Below are 19,797 nucleotides of genomic sequence, written 5' to 3' on the forward strand. Positions count from 1 at the left end.
TGTCTTGCTGGCTGGGATACCGCATTTAAATTAACAACTACAGGCCTGAACACATGAATCTTCATATAAAATCCATGAGTTCGGTTGTTTTCTGAATCTAGATTTGCCGTGCTCAAACGTTCATCACAAGCAATTTCCCGCAAGGCAAGTAACTCATACTTTGTCTAGCGACAAGAGTAGTTCCCCTTCTTTTCACTCAGTTTCTTCGACAACAGACTGCAATCCGACGGTCAGTTTTCAACAATATTTCATTTAATAAACAGATCACACGCAACCAAATGCACACATCTCATCAATTTAAACAACATAAAGCGGTTTCATACACTATTTTCCCCAGAAAACTGAACTTCATACAGTTTTTAACGTTGGAACATGGGTGCAAAAGTTCGTCTGCTAGTCCCATTTGACGAAAGAACATTATCCTAAACGATACCAAAACATATATACAGAACACACAATATCTGCCTTTGCCGCCACAGCAGAATAACAGCATATCTGTGTACTTGATTTTAGTCCAAAATAGGAAAACTGACAAGAAGTGTTAACAGAATGGAATGATTTGCACGGAACTATAGCCTACAACCGCGCATTAATCGATCGCCTGCGCAGGTTGACTGGTTGAGTGAATAGGATCCGATCAAACTTTCGCAAAAAACCTCCTCTTTTCTTTGAATAACTGAAGAAAGGAGGAATAAAGAGGTTACACACCTCGTCTCAGTGATTATAAAAAATAATGGTCTCAGTTCGCGGTCATGAAAAAGCTCGCTAAAGCTCGCATTTTTCATGATCCGCTAACTTCGACCATTATTTTTAATAATCACTGAGACTCGGCGTGTAACCTCCACGTATGGTCCCAATTTTTGGTGAACTTCCATCTCCAACTGTAGCACGTAGCCGGGCACAAAGAATCCTTCTTTATCATGTATTATCGGTTGAAAATACGTTCGTGGGATACCTCCAGCTTCGCTGGGATTAAGCTTGAAAATCAATATTTTGGAAAATAATAAATTTAAATTAAAAACTATAAAATGCATTAATGTTTCACAATGTCAATCTTTAAAAACATTTGTAATCTCACATGTTAGCATATTTCCACACATTGAACGATAATAATGTTACTTCCAGACAAGAAAACACCGACTACAGCACAAGTTTGCAGTTATGCGTTATATTTTAGTCTGCCTGACTGAAAAAGTGTGTGTTTCTTCCTTAACCTGTATTTCCGCGATTATATGTAGAGGTTACACGTCGAGTCGGATTGCAGTCTGTTGTCGAAGAAACTGAGTGAAAAGAAGGGGAACTACTCTTGTCGCTAGACAAAGTATGAGTTACTTGCCTTGCGGGAAATTGCTTGTGATGAACGTTTGAGCACGGCAAATCTAGATTCAGAAAACAACCGAACTCATGGATTTTATATGAAGAGTTATGTGTTCAGGCCTGTAGTTGTTAATTTAAATGCGGTATGTTAGTATTGTTTGCTCCAGAGATGTATACTTCGTACGTTAGAGCGTTCGGAACTTTTCAGTCGCAAAAAGTAGTACCGAAACGGAACAACTTCTCAACCCATTGCACTATCGAGGATTCAGGCTGTTGCTGGGTCGTTATTTGTTTGGTTGCTGGGTCATTATCGAAAAATAACTACCCCTACAAGTTTACAGAGGTAAAGAAGCAGAGAGGGGAATAATAACAAAAATACGGTGGGTGCAATAGTCGCCACCATTGTTTGAGCAAACGCCACCCAAGGCCGCTTTGGACGGGTAGAAATTCTGTACTTTCCAAGTCTCTTTGTGTGTGGTTGTTCAAGATTATGGATAAAGCTCGCGTGAGAAGATTACGTCACGGTCAAAAGTCTTTGACGTCAATTAATGCATCATGACGTCATGCCTCCCTGTAGTCTTTTTCTCTCGCGCGGTGTGTGTGTGTGTGTGTGTGTGTGTGTTCATTTTGTGCACATGTGTTAGTGTTAGTGTGTGTGTGTGTGTGTGTGTGTATGTGTGCGTGTGTGTGTGCGCGTGCATGAGTCTGTACTCGTGTGTGTGTGTGTGCGTGTGTGTGTGTGTGTGTGTGTGTGTGTGTGTGTGTGTGTGTGTGTGTGTGTGTGTGTGTGTGTGTGAGAAAGACTGAGGGAGAAAGAGTGTGTGTGTCACGCTTCACTATATCACTTAAGGTGATTATGAAACGGTTAGTTACTACTAACTAACTAACCACACCACGATCCACTCTCGCAGTCATACAATTAAATAGAGACAACAAAAGTATAAGTTTCAGACGCCTGTTTATGTAAAAACTCGCCACCTCCCTCGAGACTTCACTCAAAATATGTTCTTTTACGTTCACAAAACGTAAAAAACCAATGGTCACTGACAAAATGCCAGTTAGAATATAGAAAATTATAGTAACACACTGATCCCGTGTAAAGATAAGAAAATACGACTGTTCTGCTCCAAAAGTGCTAGTTCATGCAGGTGTCACACACCCCACGTCGTCACTACTCGAAAATAATCACAGATAGCATAAAAGATAACGGTGGTCAACGGGGTGCATAAGACATGGTGCACTTAGCTTTCTTTCGCCACTGGGTGGACGTCCTGTAATTAGTCTTTTAGCCTCCACAACGGCTCCGTCGAATGAAGTGCTGGTTAGCGTGGTGACGAAGCAGGGAACTGTGGAGGCATCAGGCGCCGCACCCAGTCGCTGGTTAGCTGGTTAGCCGGTTCGCTGGTTAGCCGGTTAGCCGGTTTGCTGGTTAAGTCCGGTCCACCACGTCTGCAGCTAGCAGTGTCCCGTAAAAGGCAGCCGTACAGAAGATAGGAAAACGAAGGCTGCAAACAGCCTATGAATGTAGCACTCTCATGGAAGCAAAACCCGCTTCCTCCCTGGAATGGCCTCTGTTCGTCAACAGTGACAACAACATCCAGAAACCCCTTGTCGAATACTTATGCGAAAACCATCGCACGACGAAGGAAAGATTTGACGACTCGTCCTCAGCAAAACATGTGGCAGTGAGAAGGTGATAACTCGCTGAAGTTCCCCTAGAGTGCCGAATATTCTATTCGGTGAAATCCATCATACTCTAGAAACCGTCGTATTCGATCCTTCTTCTTCTGCCGCTGAGTGTCAAGTGCCCCGTCCTTGTGTCTCTCACAGACCACCTAGACAATAACACGTGACTGACCTTGTCACATAACAAGTTCAGCTATCGACAATTCTGCCTCGCCAAGCAAAATTATCCCCGAAAAAACCGTGCAGCACAAACCATCCGTGGTCGCGCTGTCAGCAAAACTCTGCTGCATAGCCCCGACTCACGCACAGGCGCTTTCAGTCGCAATTGACCAAGAGAAGGCACCCTACTGAGTGACACTTTCTTGGTCTATGTCACTAGATCGTGACAGTGTGTGTGTGTGTGTGTGTGTGAATGTGTGTGTGTATGTTTGAGTGTGTATATGTGTTTGTTTGTAAAGGTGTGTGTGTCCGTCTGTCTATGTGCGTGTTTGTTTGTTTGTTTGCTTAACGCCCAGCCGACCACGAAGGGCCATAATTATCAGGGCGGTGCTGCTTTGAGATATAACGTGCGCCACACACAAGGCAGAAGTCACAGCACAGGTTTCATGTCTCACCCAGTCACATTATTCTGACACCGGACCAACCAGTCCTAGCATGCACTAACCCCATAATGCCAGACGCTGGGCGGAGCAGCCACTAGATTGCCAATTTTAAAGTCTTAGGTATGACCCGGCCTGGAATCTAACCCACGACCTCCCGATCACGGGGCGGACGCCTTACCACTAGGCCAACCGTGTGTGTTTTGTGTGTATGAGATTTGTGTGAGTCAATGTGTGTGTGTGTGTGTGTGTGTGTGTGTGTGTGTGTGTGTGTGTGTGTGTGTGTGTGTGCGTGAGTGTCTGTATAAGAGAGAAAGAGAGAGAGAGAGAGAGAGTTGGTGGGTGGGAGTGTGTTTGTACGTGTGCGTAAGTGTATGTGTGTGTGTGTATGTGTGTTTGTTTGTAAAGGTGTGTATGTCCGTCTGTCTATATGTGCGTATGGGGGTGTGTTTTGTGTGTATGAAGTGTGTGTGAGAGAGTGAGTGAGTGCGTGTGAGTGAGTGTGTATTTTTGTACGTGTGTAACTTGAGGTATGTGTGTGTGTGTGTGTGTGTGTGTGTGTGTGTGTGTGTGTGTGTTTGAGAGAGAGAGAGAGAGAGAGAGAGAGAGAGAGAGAGAGAGAGAGAGAGAGAGAGAGAGAGAGAGAGAGAGAGAGAGGTTGTCTTTCGCTGGGGTATGCAGTGCCTTGGCGTTGCACATCTACTTAATTTGTTAAGTTTTGATTATACGGCATCAAAAGTATGACAGCTGAATTGTACACAAAGAGATCTTCAATTTGATATATCGTATGACATCTTTACCTGTAAAACCAGTGAAGATTTGCTTGTTCGCGTTTCTTAAATTTCGTGTGATGACGTCAATATAGCCTAAAATTGCAATCGGCTATAAAACCCTTTTTATTGCATTTATTGGTTTAACTTTGATACATTTGTGTTTGCTACAATCTGTTTTATAAAATAAAACCGAAAAGGTTATTTCTTATGTTTTTTTTTAATTTGTCGCCCTGTACACGAACTTCCCAGTTGTGAAAAAGCGCATATTTGCCTGACTTTACAGTCCAATACCTCCAAATGTATAATTCTAACAGGCTTCAGACTTTGCACAGCGTTTCTATTAGTACGTTTACTTGTACAACCTAAATTATAAGAACATTGCTTAATTTTGAAGCTGTTTACAGCACTCTAAAAATGGCCTTCTGTGGTCTGTTCACGCTTACGACAGTGGGCCTCCCTAACCATGCGGAGGCTTTGACACCCTGATAGCATGCTAACGTTAATTTAACGTTAATTTAACGTTTGCATGGTTAGATTTTGGTTTACGGTTAGCATTAAACGTTAAATTAACGTTAAATTAACGTTAGCAGAAAAACGGTTCTAAAGCAAACGTTAAATTAACGTTAAATTAACGTTAGCAAGCAAACCGTTTTCATGGCAAACCTTTTTTAAACGTTAATTTAACGTTTGCCTGAAAACCAATATAAAACGGTTTGCATTGAAACGTTAAAATAACGTTAAATAAACGTTTACACATAACCGTTCAATATCAAACCATTTTTAAACGTTAATTTAACGTTTGCCTGAAAACCAATATAAAACGGTTTGCATTGAAACGTTAAAATAACGTTAAATAAACGTTTACACATAACCGTTCAATATCAAACCATTTTTAAACGTTAATTTAACGTTTGCCTGAAAACCAATATAAAACGGTTTGCATTGAAACGTTAAAATAACGTTAAATTAACGTTGGCACATAACCGTTCAAAATCAAACCAATTTCAAACGTTAATTTAACGTTTGCCCGAAAACACAAAAAAAACGGTTTGCACTGAAACGTTAAAAAAACGTTAAATAAACGTTGACACATAACCGTTCAAAATCAAAGCAAAAGCAAAAAAAACAACAAAAAAAAAAATGTTGTTATTGTTGTGGTGGTAACATTGACATTAACAATAACAAGCAAAAAAAAAAAAATTTGAAAAAAAAAAATTAAAAAAAATAAAAATTTAAAAAAAATAAAATTGACATATTATATCAAAAAAAAAGTTTCAAAAAAATGTATTTGTAAAAAAAAAAAAAAAAAATTACCATAATGTAACGTTAAATTAACGTTAGTTTTATGTTTTATGGCTAACGTTTATTTCATGTTTTATGGCTAACCTTAAATTAACGTTAGATTTAGGTTAGTTTGCTCATCAAGATAAACGTTAAATTAACGTTAACATTTAACGTTAATTCAACCAAAATAAAACCATAATATAACGTTAAATTAACGTTAAATTAACGTTTACCGCTAATATCAATTTGACCAAAATAAAAGTATAATACAATGGCTGTTTGAACGTATTTTTCACGTTGAGTGCAAACATTAAAAAGAACCCCCCAAAAAACATAATCAAACAAATCATAAGGAAAATAATTTTATTTAATTTTTTATTTTGCTTTTTAAATTTTTTTCTTATTTGAAGATGCATTTCCCATAGTCTTTTCTGTCTGCTGTTGTTGTAGTGTTATATATGTAGCTAAAACCATGTTAAAAAAAGACAAGCAAACACCAACATGTAAAGTCAAATCAAAGTTTGAAAAAGGTTTTTGGTGAGAACAGTTAACTTTGCAGCTAACGCTATATGATCTTGTTGTATTACTTAATCCGGAGAGCATGCAGGCTGTTGATTTTTTTTATTTTTTTATCTCTGTCTCATTGCAAGGATGGTACTGGCCAGGTCTCATATTTTGAGCCAAAGAGTGTACATGCTAACATAAAACAAAACAAGAAAAATAAATAAAACCATTAGAAACATGTTTTGACAATATGTTGTAAACATTTATTCATCATTCCTTGATATTTCCACAATATAAAAAATAAAAAATAAAACCATGATAAAAATGTCAAAAGTTGAATCAGTTCTAAAGTTTCTAGAAGTGAGTTTGGATATATATATATATACCACACTTTTAGGTTCTGTACCTAGAAATTTACCAATTCTATTCCATCTTTTGGGTTTAAAAAGTTCTTTGCAGATATATATATTATACATCCAAAATGATGCCACAAGAGACAAGGAAATATGAGGTTATTTGCAACACCACCAGCAGAGGAAGAAGTCGCTCACTTTGCAGCAGCAGATACAAAGAATTGTTGAATTTGAAGCAGGAGCAGACACAGAAGTTGTTGAATGTGTAGTATCTGCAGCAGACAAAGAAGTTGTTGAATTTACAGCAGACGATATATTTGTTAAATCTGCAGCAGCACACAAAGAACTCATTCACTTTGCAGCAGCTCCAGACAACAAGAATTGTTGAATTTTAAGCAGGAGCAGACACAGAAGTTGTTAAGTTTGCAGCAGGAGCAGCAGCAGACAAAAAAGTTGTTGAATTTGCAGCAGACGATATACTTGTTAAATCTGCAGCAGCAAACAAAGAAGTCATTCACTTTGCAGCAGCACCAGTCAACAAGAATTGTTGAATTTTAAGCAGGAGCAGACACAGAAGTTGTTAAGTTTGCAGCAGCAACAGACAAAGAAGTTGTTGAATTTGCAGCAGACGATATATTTGTTAAATCTGCAGCAGTAGCCATGGAAAAAGTTGTTGATACAACCAGTGCAGACGATGACATGTCTGCAATAGGCGACTTTGAAGATCTGCTCCACATGCTATGACACCTGCAAAGACAAAGAATGCAACAATCTTAAAACATAAAGAATTCAGTGTTATTTGAGAACTTCAGTGTAAACACTATAATTATGTCTTCTTTGTTGGTGTTCTTTGCTGAACATAGAACTGAAGGTAAATAAGGTTTAAATTGTCTTTGCATAATGCCAATATTGTTGAATTTACTTCTGTGAATTTGCTAACTTTGATAGCATCATTCTGTGTTTGAATGAAATGCTCTATGTCAATGCTGCCTGGCACGGACAACAGCCCTACCCACCCATCCACCCCCACCCCACCTACACACACACAGAACACCTTCCCAAAAATGTTCCCCAGACTAAGACAATGGAATGTCAGTTGGACCTTGACTAAAAATATGTATAGGTAAAGATGTCCCAGCTACAACAAATTGTTCTGTCAGAAGACCTCCTACATGTCGAAATGATGTGATGGCCGACCAGCCAAGAATTACATGTATCAATGACCCTATGCTGAGGCCTGACAATAACACTGCCTTCTCTCAAATATGATTTTCTGTTATATAATAATATGACTGCTGGAACATTCATCTTAGCGTTAAACAAGGATTTTACCTGCAAACACACACACACACACACACAGTGACACACACAGTGACACACACAGTGACACACACTTACTTGGCCTCAACAGCCAGAATGTCGGGGTTGTACCTTGTAGTTTACATCCCTGTGAATGCTTTCTGTTCCATCCTCATGGTAATTCCTCCCACCCTGCAATGAAAGCATTGATGTGTGAATTGCATTAATTACAATAGTCTAAACACACTCAAATCTTTACTTGTTAATGAAGACAGAGAGATAGAGAGTGGGAATGGGGGGAAGGGGGGGAGGGAGAGAGCAGTTGTCAATCAAACCTTGTTTTAAGTGTCTTTGAATAGATCATTTTCGAAAATTACTCCCCATGCCTCTCCTGAGATCTCTTATTTACTGTACAGTAATGCATTTGACCTGAAGCTGTAAGATTGAACAGTAAGTGCCCTGGGTGCACATGTGTGGAAAGTATCAGATTGAGAGAGAGAGAGAAATGTTCAGATTGAGAAAGAGAGAGAGAGAGAGAGAGAGAGAGAGAGAGAGAGAGAGAGAGAGAGTAACAGACAGAGTCTAGAGACAGAAAGACACAGAGAGAGACTGAAACAGAGAAAGAAAGAGACAGAAGGCAGGAAAGAAAGAGAGAGAAATCCACCTTTCCAATCGTTATGCATGATATTGCTTTGATATTTGTGACTCGTATGAAAAATAAGTCAACAATCACAATGCCAACGGATCGTGAACTATGAATCACAACATTACCTGAATTTCTTCAGTGCTGAAAGTTCCATTTGCCATTCGCCTCAGCGTCACAAGATCTGTAGTGTGTATTCCTGATATGCTGAAGTGTAGCATGTTATCTTATACATGTATCAGCAGTCACACTGACTTTGAAGTTGCTAGCGTGTTAAAAACTGTTACAGAAACTTTTTTTAATTTCGATTCCAGTTCCACAGTGAAAAGTTTGAGACTGAGAGTAATGTCCCTTGGCGATCAAGGGAGGTCACTCAGAATTTTCGTTTCTAGTTATCAAAGGACGTAACGGCAAGTTGTGCTGTCTGCTGATGAGGAAGATTGGGAACTGGCACTGGCAGAACTTTGCAAGAGCACTATGATACACCAACAGAACCAGACTGGACAGTCCAATACTAAGACCGAAGGCGCAAGACATAACTGGACTGGTTTCAAGATTTTTACAAACTTTGAGTGAGTATTCGTATTGCCTATGCCATGGAACTTGGAAGATAGATTTGCTAATTATTGAGACTAGATCAGATGTATTTTTTATCTCTTGGAATACATGACTGATGAGACTAAAAAGTTTGCTTTGTTTCTTAGGTGTGTGTGTGTGTGTCACTGTGTGTGTGTCACCGTGTGTGTGTTTAGGTGTTTGCTGTTTTTCTTTATTGTTGTTGTTGCCTGAAATGGTGATTTTAACTAAGAATCCTTTTATGATTCTGTTGTGCATAATAAATAGCTTTTATTCTTTCAGATTTATACCACAAAAAAACTGTCTGCATTTGGTGGGGAGGTGCCTTAACTGGTCAAAAGAAAAGTGAGCTGATTGATGGCATGGCCGTTCATCGCATTTGGATGGGAAAAGGCAAAACCAATTTCCATTCTTCAACAAGCTGAAGGTTTGCATTGGAAAACAGTAAGTGGGTTTTTTAAATGAGTTTTCAATGTAACTGACAGAACAATTTGTTGTGTAATTATTATATAATCAGTTGTGTAATGCTTGCAAAACACACACACACACATGTACACATGCATCCCCCATCCCACCCCACCCCTTTCCACATGTATATATACATTACATACACACACAAACTCCAATTTGAACTGTACCTGTTTCAGTGGTGGACCTTTCTGGTGACCTGTAATTAGTCTGTTGGAACATATTAGGGAAAATAATCTATCAATGTGCTTTTGTAAATTTGTTGGTTAAATCAGAATTACTTTCAATTCTGTTTCCAGTCCTTTGTGCAAATTCGTATTAATTGGACATTATTTCTTTCAGATGAAAAAAATCCTGTCTACAATCGGAGAGAGAGAGGTGGCAATGGGAGGGGGCCACAGTCTGAAGGATGGCTGTACCAAAGCATGCAGTTGGAAGGGGACAACCCATCAAGGTTTACAATTATCAGCTTTGAAAACAGTGAGTACAATTTGGTACATGTATAATTATTGCTTGCAACAGACCCACAACCCACCCACCCCCCCACCCACACACACACACTCATATAAATTCATATATCAACCGTTTCTGTTTCAGTGATGGACTGGTATGATGAACTTTTCTGTCTTTAAGTTTAATAACATTTAGGAAAACATGTTGTCATTCTGTGCTTGTTTTTGTTTGTTTGTGATAAGGCCTAAAAAAAAAATAACCCGACCTACCCTATTTTTTGGGGCCGACCCTATAACTTTTTATTACATTTGTCAAAAAACAACCAAAAAACCCCAAATAAACGAGTGCAGAAAACGCAATGAAAGCGAAAGCGCCCGAGTCGCACACTTATTTCCCTGTCAACTAGGTTTAATTTGTACACGTTAGAAAAAAAAGTTTTAAAAAAAAAGTGATTGCCTACCTTCCTACCCTATTTTATTTTGGCTATGTTACCGTAACCACACCTATTTTTTTTTGTGCCTAACTGAGAATCCTTGTTCTCATTCCTGTGCACATGACATGTATTTATATTGACTTTTATTCGCTCAGATAACAAACAAGTCTGCAATTGGTGGGAAGGTGTCTGGACTGGTGGGAAGAATGATGAGTTCATTGATGACAGATGATTGTACCAAAGTCATTCAATCAGAAGGGGGAAAAACATCGAAGTTTCCATTGTCTGTGCTGAAAGTTCACACTGTTGACCAGTAAGTGAATTGTTTAACTCAGTGTCGTCTTTTTTACATTTAGTCAAGTTTTGACTAAATGTTTTAACGTAGAGGGGGGAATCGAGACGAGGGTCGTGGTGTATGTGCGTGTGTGTGTGTCTGTCTGTGTGTGTGTGTGTGTAGAGCGATTCAGACTAAACTACTGGACCGATCTTTATGAAATTTGACATGAGAGTTCCTGGGAATGATATCCCCATACGTTTTTTTCATTTTTTTGATAAATGTCTTTGATGACGTCATATCCGGCTTTTCGTGAAAGTTGAGGCGGCACTGTCACGCCCTCATTTTTCAACCAAATTGGTTGAAATTTTGGTCAAGTAATCTTCGACGAAGCCCGGACTTCGATATTGCATTTCAGCTTGGTGGCTTAAAAATTAATTAATGACTTTGGTCATTAAAAAACTGAAAATTGTAAAAAAAGAAATTTTTTTATAAAACGATCCAAATTTACGTTCATCTTATTCTCCAACATTTGCTGATTCCAAAAACATATAAATATGTTATATTTGGATTAAAAACAAGCTCTGAAAATTAAATATATATAACAATTAATATGAAAATTAAATTTTCGAAATCAATTTAAAAACACTTTCATCTTATTCCGGGTCGGTTCCTGATTCCAAAAACATATAGATATGATATGTTTGGATTAAGGGGAGGTGGGCCAGTGCACTACCTTTTTTTTAATTTTGAATGTTTTATTGTGTCTGAATGTTATTTTATGAAAGAAATGAACAAATGATGACAAAGAATAGTCACTTTTTGTATTTTCGGTTGCTGGTTTTTGTTTTACGCGACAAAAACAGTCAAAATACAGACAAAAATGGAGTACAGGAGATACACGGATTTTCATCAGATGTGATTGTCACACTTCTAATTATTGTTTTATTTTATCCTTCTGGGTATGCTCTAGGGGATTACGAAGCAGATCTTGTTTATTATATTTATATTTGGAGTTAGGAACACTTCTTTGTTACAACTGTCAAACTTTAGGGTAACGCTTGCGAAATTATTTTTTGAAATAATCTGGATATGACTATAATAAAATTTCAGCAAAATCCCTTCGTAATCCCCGAGAATGTTATATTCTGCACAAACTCCAAAAGAAAATATTGCTCTAGCTAAATTACAGCCAGAGAAATCGCGTAACCCAAGACGTAACCGTAGGCAAAATGGCTGAACTGAGAAAAACGACATTGAAGATTGAACACCACAGAAACACTATTGAAACAGACACACAAGGACAAAACTGTGTTATGAATGAACAGCTTAGTTTATTTGAATTGCAAACTACTTAGCCTTTAGCACGCCAGCAGAGAATTTATGCGTCCATCCCTTCTTTCCCTCTGTCAACCAGCATGGGGATACTGCCCCAGCGCTAAACGTGTATCAATGACCCGATTCTCGTTTGTATTTGCATGCGAGAATAACGGTATTTTTAACGGTAACTTACTTGAGCCAGAACGAGACTTATTTCCTTCCGTTATCTCGTCGATTTGTTGGTTTCCTCGAAGTTTTCTGCTTTTGTTTTTACATCGATACAGTACTTTGGTGCTTCGACAAGCAAGATGGAGGATGATGAGTTTGAAACTTTCGTTTGAGTTGTTTTTTGACAACAAATCGTACGTGGAATCTGAACGATTTACTGAGGAAGCTCTTCGCAATGAACTGTGTATCGCGGTGAAGAAAATGACACAGTTCGTCAAGACAGTGACGGAATTTACGAAAGTGCAGATTGATACAAACAGTTGCTGATCCAGTTTCGTTCGGGAAATGGCAGGCCCAGCAAACATTACCGATAATCTGACTGATGTTGGATACTTTCTCCTGTTTTTGTTTTTTTTGCGTAGCAAATGCTCAACTTGCTTGTCGAGGAGATACTGCACAGAAACTGACTCAAATTCAGCGCAAAGCAAGCCAGTGCTGAGACGTAAAAAGTGTGCTGCATGGCGTGTTCGGAAATGGCGACCTGTGGATCTGCGTGGAGATCAAAGCTTTCCTCTGTATCGGAAACACCGACAGAATCCAAACTTTGGCCTAGTACCAGCGGAACTACTTGTTGTTGCTAACCGAACTAATAAAGACATTGTCCTCTTTCTTATTTCGAGCCATTGTTATCGTATCAAAGGTTGTTTCTCAAGGAAAAATTCGCTTTCGGTTGTCACCGATCGTTTGATGTGTAACCAGGATGTTGTAAAACCGAGTGAACTTCGGGTGTTCCCGTCATGGCCGAGTGTCTCTTCGGTAGTTTCCGTATGCAAAATTCGTAAGCTGAGCATGCGCACTCACAAAGTAAACTGGTTCCCGATTTCGGTTTATGAAACGAACCAATGGATGTCGAGTACCTTCCAAATAAGGACATTTCCGTTCGATTACGATTGCTGCCTTTGCAACGGACAAGTGGCTGAGTGAATGGAACATTCATCAAAACACTGATGTCATGTTATAGGTCAAGAGCTGCTGCGCAGTTTTGTATGTCGTGAATGCACTGTTTTGCTGAGGACAAAGCCGTAACTAGCCTTTGAAATGAGACATTTTTTGGCGGGGGAATATCGACTACAGAAGACAATCAATGCCACACATGTTCACATTTTGTCTTTATTGACAGATAAATAGGACACTTTTGACAAAAACACCGACACACATGGATGATAGGTATGTTATGGAAACATAATCTGCTAAAATATCCAAAACAGTGTTTTGAACGATTTGGTCAATTTTGCACTGGCCCACCTGCCCTTAAAAACACGCTCAGAAAGTTAAAACGAAGAGAGGTAAAGAAAAGCGTGCTATCCTCCTCAGTGCAACTACTAAACCGCTCTTCTTGTCAATTTCACTGCCTTTGCCGTGAGCGGTGGACTGACGATGCTACGAGTATACGGTCTTGCTGCGTTGCGTTGCGTTCAGTTTCATTCTGTGAGTTCGACAGCTACTTGACTAAATGTATTTTCGCCTTACGCGACTTGTTTTTTCCTGTGGTGCTTAATTTCAATATCAGTTGTGTAATGCTTGCAACATACACACACACACACACACACTCTCTCTCTCTCTTTCTCTCTTGTTACAAATTGGGCTGAGACTTTTGATTTTGCATATATGTGGACTTGCGCCTGTGTGTGTGTGTGTATGCGCGCCTGTGTGTCTGTGTGTGTCTGTGTGTATGTGTGTATTCATGGGTGTGTTTCTTAGTACATGTATTGTATGTTTTTGTTACTGCTAATGTGTGTGTATGTGTGTTTGTAAGTGTATGTTTTTGTTAGTGTATGTGTCTGTTGTGTGTGTGTGTGTGTGTGTGTGTGTGTGTGTGTGTGTGTGTGTGTGTGTGTGATTTAGTTTGTAATCCCAGCCATTGACTAAGAACCATTTTTCCTTCTCTATCCCAGGTTGGTATCCTGCATAAGATTATGACCACTTCAAAGTCAGGGAGCTGGGCCTGGCCACATAGTTCAAACAGAAGTTGAACTCCCTCACCATTACCATCATCATATTCTGTGAGGTGGACTTCACCTACGACCAGAAGTTTGACCAGCGTCAAAGAGCGAGTGCAGGCAGCTGCTAGTGCTACAGGACATCATTGCGCGCCATCTCACTAACAAGATTCAACACCTTTGCTGACCCACAGCTTCTGAATGCTGTGTTTGCAAAGCAGCCCGGCATCAAGCCTTATTTACATGGGTGCCATCATTCAGGACTAACACCAACAGTTCATAAACAAATATTCACTGTGCACACACATGTTTGGCAAAGTGGTGCAGAAAACATGCAGTCTTGCTGCTTGTTAATTTTTATTCATCGATGATTGTTTTTCATCTAGCTACTCCACAAAATATGTTAATATCTTTTGTGATAGCAAGAATCTTAATGAAATGAAGCAGAGCGCTATTTTAAGATCTGAGAAACAAAGGGACGTAATTGCTCTGCTATATGACATGTGCAACAAGAGTAAGTGAGATTATGTGGAAGCAATTTTCTTGGCACCTGTGAGAATAACACGCTTTGGAATGAACAAGAGACTTTACATCCTTGTCACACGTGTATGCATTAATAGCGCTTACATCCCTTTGTTTCTCATATTTTGTGCTACTGACTTGCTTGTATTACTGATTGTGCAAATACTTTGTATTGTTTTCATCTCTGATTTTGTCATTAACAGTGATCGCTGTCGATAATGAGTTTGCACAGCCCTATGGTATTTACCTTGATGAACCCATACCAACGCATTGTGATTGAAATTCTTAATTGCTGATCCTGTTATCGCCTTCTGATGATTTTTTTTATCAAGTTCAAACTAGTCAATGTAGCGTTGCTTCAATGAGATTAAGTCCACACATAATTTTTGTCTGCCCGATTGATAATACTATGCTGTGGTATTTTACTGAGACTGAAAAATGTGTTGTAATATTTTTTTAGTTCACATTTTCATGTTTTAGCAATTGAAGGAATTTAGTATGCATTGTTCAACATTTTAAAAGTGTTACTGTTATCAAATTAGTATTCACTTATTGAATTGGTAAAGACCTCAACAATTTAAATTTTAAATAAAATTTGTGATCTTGAATTTTCTGTGCATTAATTCAAATTTGTATTTGCAAATGTTATTTTAATGTTTTCAGGAGAACGTAAATTTAATGTTTGCATGTTAACGTTAATTTAACGTTTGCATGTGAACGTTAATTTAACGTTTGCATGTGAACGTTAATTTAACGTTTGCATGAGAACGTTTGATTATGGTTTTGTTTTGGTTAATTTTATGTTTGCATGCAAACGTTAAAAAAACGTTAAATAAACGTTAATAAAACGTTTTATTTTGGTTATTTTTATGTTAGCAAAAAACGTTAAAAAAACGTTAAATAAACGTTAATAAAACGTTTCTTTTTGGTTTTATTTTGGTTATTTTTACGTTAGCAATAAACGTTTAAAAAACGTTAAAATAACGTTAATCTAACCGTTATATTATGGTTTGATTTTGGTTTTATTTTGGTTATTTTTATGTTTGCAAAAACGTTAAATTAACGTTAATTTTAACGTTATATTATGGTTAGATTAACGTTAAATTAACGTTAGATTAACGTTAAATGTTAACGTTAATTTAACGTTTTATCACATGAGCAAATTAACGTTAAATTAACGTTAGCGGTAAACGTTAAATTAACGTTTACCGCTAACGTTAATTTAACGTTAATTTAACGTTAGCATGCTAACTGGGCATGGCCTACTACTGAGGAGATGTCTGCCTGCTCCACTTTCGACGACGGCACTGCTCGCCTGGCAAGGACTTGACGTCACCGATGGCTCCTGACGCTTCGCACTACGGCCTCGTTAACCCAAGTTCATGGACGATTTCGGATACGCAAGCACGGTAACATTAGCCTTAGCCCGTCCTAACAGCTAAAAGTGCAGGAACCATAACGTCATTGTGACCTGAGCGAAAGTGAGAGGTGTGAAGGATGCTTTAAATAGGAAACAATTACTCTTTGTTGTCATTGGCTTTATTACTGTTTGATCTTGTTGTTGTCTTTGTCGTTTGTTAATGAGTGGTATGTGTATTTATGTTATGTATAATTGATTTTTTGTAAGAAACGTCCTTAATCTACTGTTCGTGTCAACTTGTGTTTTGTAGTCGAAAGAGTAAGATTGTTTTGAGTCGTGGATGACAGACTGCGTGCGTGTTTTGTGCATGTGTGCGTGACGCCAGGCAAAAATAAATTCTGTGAAAATTGTTTGCTCTTCACGGAGGGCACCTAGGATGTTCTCAATCGGTGAGTGTTTAAATGAAAGGGTGTTTGTACTGTGTGTAAAAGCCTGACCGCGTATCTGTGATGGTTTACGGGAGGCTTACTGTGCCTTTAACACATTTAGTCAAAACCTTACGAAACGTAAACAAAAGCAACACAAACATCCATAAAAAACATTAGCAAGAAGAACAATACACAGATAACACAACACACAAGGGCAGTCAGCAAGTCAGCTGTCAAATTGTTAGTTGCATTGGTTTTAATGTTGACAAAAAAGAGTGTTCCAGTTTGGCTTGGTTCGTGAAGCAATTACGTCATTTGGCGATCTGTAGTTACGTCACCACAACATTCGTCAAACGTCCTTGCGTTGACAGCAAACCAAGTGTCATCCACGCAGTTTAGAACTACAGTCTGTAGTCACTGCAGTTAACATTCCTGAAAGAGAAAACAAGTCGCGTAAGGCGAAAATACAATATTTAGTCAAGTAGCTGTCGAACTCACAGAATGAAACTGAACGCAATGCCATTTTTCAGCAAGACCGTATACTCGTAGCATCGTCAGTCCACCGCTCATGGCAAAGGCAGTGAAATTGACAAGAAGAGCGGGGTAGTAGTTGCGCTAAGAAGGATAGCACGCTTTTCTGTACCTCTCTTTGTTTTAACTTTCTGAGCGTGTTTTTAATCCAAACATATCATATCTATATGTTTTTGGAATCAGGAACCGACAAGGAATAAGATGAAAGTGTTTTTAAATTGATTTGGACAATTTAATTTTGATAATAATTTTTATATATTTAATTTTCAGAGCTTGTTTTTAATCCAAATATAACATATTTATATGTTTTTGGAATCAGCAAATAATGGAGAATAAGATCAACGTAAATTTGGATCGTTTTATACATTTTTATGTTTTTTTACAATTTTCAGATTTTTAATGACCAAAGTCATTAATTAATTTTTAAGCCACCAAGCTGAAATGCAATACCGAAGTCCGGGCTTTGTCGAAAATTACTTGACCAAAATTTCAACCAATTTGGTTGAAAAATGAGGGCGTGACAGTGCCGCCTCAACTTTCACGAAAAGCCGGATATGACGTCATCAAAGACATTTATCAAAAAAATGAAAAAAACGTATGGGGATTTCATACCCAGAAACTCTCATGTCAAATTTCATAAAGATCGGTCCAGTAGTTTAGTCTGAATCGCTCTACACACACACACAGACACACACACGCACACACACACGCACGCACATACACCACGACCCTCGTTTCGATTCCCCCTCGATGTTAAAATATTTAGTCAAAACTTGACTAAATATAACAAGTCGCGTAAGGCGAAAATACAATATTTAGTCAAGTAGCTGTCGAACTCACAGAATGAAACTGAACGCAACGCAACGCAGCAAGACCGTATACTCGTAGCATCGTCACTCCACCGCCCGTGGCAAAGGCAGTGCCCGTGGAATTGACAAGAAGAGCGGGATATTCGTTGCGCTGAGAAGGATAGCACGCTTTTCTGTACCTCTCTCCGTTTTAACTTTCTGAGCGTGTTTTTAATCCAAACATATCATATCTATATGTTTTTGGAATCAGGAACCGACAAGGAATAAGATAAAAGTGTTTTTAAAACGATTTCGAAAAACAAATTTTGATAATAATTTTTATATATTTAATTTTCAGAGCTTGTTTTTAATCCGAATATAACATATTTATATGTTTTTGGAATTAGGAAATGATGGAGAATAAGATAAACGTAAATTTGGATCGTTTTATAAATTTTTATTTTTTTTTACAATTTTCAGATTTTTGATGACCAAAGTCATTAATTAATTTTTAAGCCACCAAGCTGAAATGCAATACCGAACCCCGGGCTTTGTCGAAGATTACTTGACCAAAATTTCAACCAATTTGGTTGAAAAATGAGGGCGTGACAGTGCCGCCTCAACTTTCACGAAAAGCCGGATATGACGTCATCAAAGACATTTATCAAAAAAATGAAAAAAACGTTCGGGGATTTCATACCCAGGAACTCTCATGTCAAATTTCATAAAGATCGGTCCAGTAGTTTAGTCTGAATCGCTCTACACACACACACACACGCACACACACACGCACACACACACGCACACACGCACACACGCACATACACCACGACCCTCGTTTCGATTCCCCCTCGATGTTAAAATATTTAGTCAAAACTTGACTAAATATAAAACCCAGCCAGTTTCCTTTCAGTCAAGAAGTAAAGACATTTAAGCCTCAATTTTAAATGTTGTTATGTCGGGCGAACGATCTACTCCTGTATTCTGAATTGGTTTATTCCTATTCAGCATGCTACTGTGTCAGCAATTTGTCTAGTATAGGTGCGAACTATTTGGGTTATTCTCAGACAGCTTAGTCTGGAAGCAAAACACCCCGGATGCTTACACCAGCACCGAACTTGTTGCACAATTTTCAAGCTCCAGTTTTCGTCGATTTAACTAGCTATTCACGACTTGTTTGCTTGACCTTTCGGATTTCATGGGGGTTGCCATTTTGTTTTCATCTCCAAGGTGTGTTCTTTTGACATGGTAATTATGGTTGATATGTCATTTGTACTATAGTTAAATTTATTTTTTATTTCTTCTTGTTTGTTACCCCTCAATGGGCGAGGGCCGGATGAAAAAAAAGCATTGCTTATTCTGTCACCCTCGTAAAATAAATTTCAATTCAATTCAATTCAATTCTCTCTCTCTCTCTCTCTCTCTCTCTCTCTCTCTCTCTCTCTCTCTCTCTCTCTCTCTCTCTCTCTCTCTCTCTCTCTCCCCTTCTTACATCCCTTACCTGTTCGCAAACCTTCACCCATATAAATGTATGTTAAATGTATGCTTATTTGTATATACGTGCCACTTTATATTTGTAAACTTGTTATTATATATACTGTTCAAAAAAAGAAACGCATAGCTTGTAATATTTGGTTAATTTATATATGGTTATATGGCTACAAGGATATCCACCAAACTGCAGAAAATGTTTATCTGGTCGTCGACCTTTCGTCCATTGCCACAAGTGAGCTCTGCACGTGACGCATGCGTTATCAGTGGCTACAATGTCAAAATTGCTCATTTGGCATGACCACTCGTCATGCTTCAGTGTAATCTCGTGAAACTCGGGGAATATTGAGCTCTCACCATGTCTTCCAAAACCCATAAAAGCGGATTGTTCGCCACAAAGAAATCAGACGACAATTCAGCGACGAAAGATGGCCCGATTGAGCAGAGAAGACCGCCAAATTGCATTGGGTCGTTTACAAGCAGGCCAAAGTCAAAGTGCAATCGCCAGGCACTTCCACGTGTCCCAG

General features: G+C 38.6%; 3 long non-coding RNA genes across 3 annotated transcripts in view; 1 reads left to right on the forward strand and 2 right to left on the reverse strand.

The window, feature by feature from the left end:
* Nucleotides 1-5,892: 5,892 nt before the first annotated feature.
* On the reverse strand, nucleotides 5,893-8,808 carry LOC138977953 (uncharacterized). Its single transcript, XR_011459533.1, has 3 exons — nucleotides 8,587-8,808; nucleotides 7,915-8,007; nucleotides 5,893-7,263 (listed from the first exon to the last, which is right to left on the reverse strand). It is a non-coding gene; the product is annotated as an uncharacterized lncRNA (long non-coding RNA).
* A 41-nt stretch (nucleotides 8,809-8,849) lies between these two features.
* LOC138977951 (uncharacterized) lies at nucleotides 8,850-15,280 on the forward strand. Its single transcript, XR_011459531.1, has 5 exons — nucleotides 8,850-9,030; nucleotides 9,317-9,478; nucleotides 9,845-9,982; nucleotides 10,544-10,701; nucleotides 14,106-15,280. It is a non-coding gene; the product is annotated as an uncharacterized lncRNA (long non-coding RNA).
* A 1,418-nt stretch (nucleotides 15,281-16,698) lies between these two features.
* Nucleotides 16,699-19,797, reverse strand: part of LOC138977952 (uncharacterized) — a 41,797-nt gene continuing 38,698 nt past the window's right edge. The window contains exon 4 of the long non-coding RNA XR_011459532.1: nucleotides 16,699-16,892. This is a non-coding gene — a long non-coding RNA (uncharacterized lncRNA). The remainder of the gene's footprint in view (nucleotides 16,893-19,797) is intronic.

This window comes from Littorina saxatilis, linkage group LG10, assembly GCF_037325665.1.
Source record: "Littorina saxatilis isolate snail1 linkage group LG10, US_GU_Lsax_2.0, whole genome shotgun sequence".
Classification (NCBI taxonomy): domain Eukaryota; kingdom Metazoa; phylum Mollusca; class Gastropoda; order Littorinimorpha; family Littorinidae; genus Littorina; species Littorina saxatilis.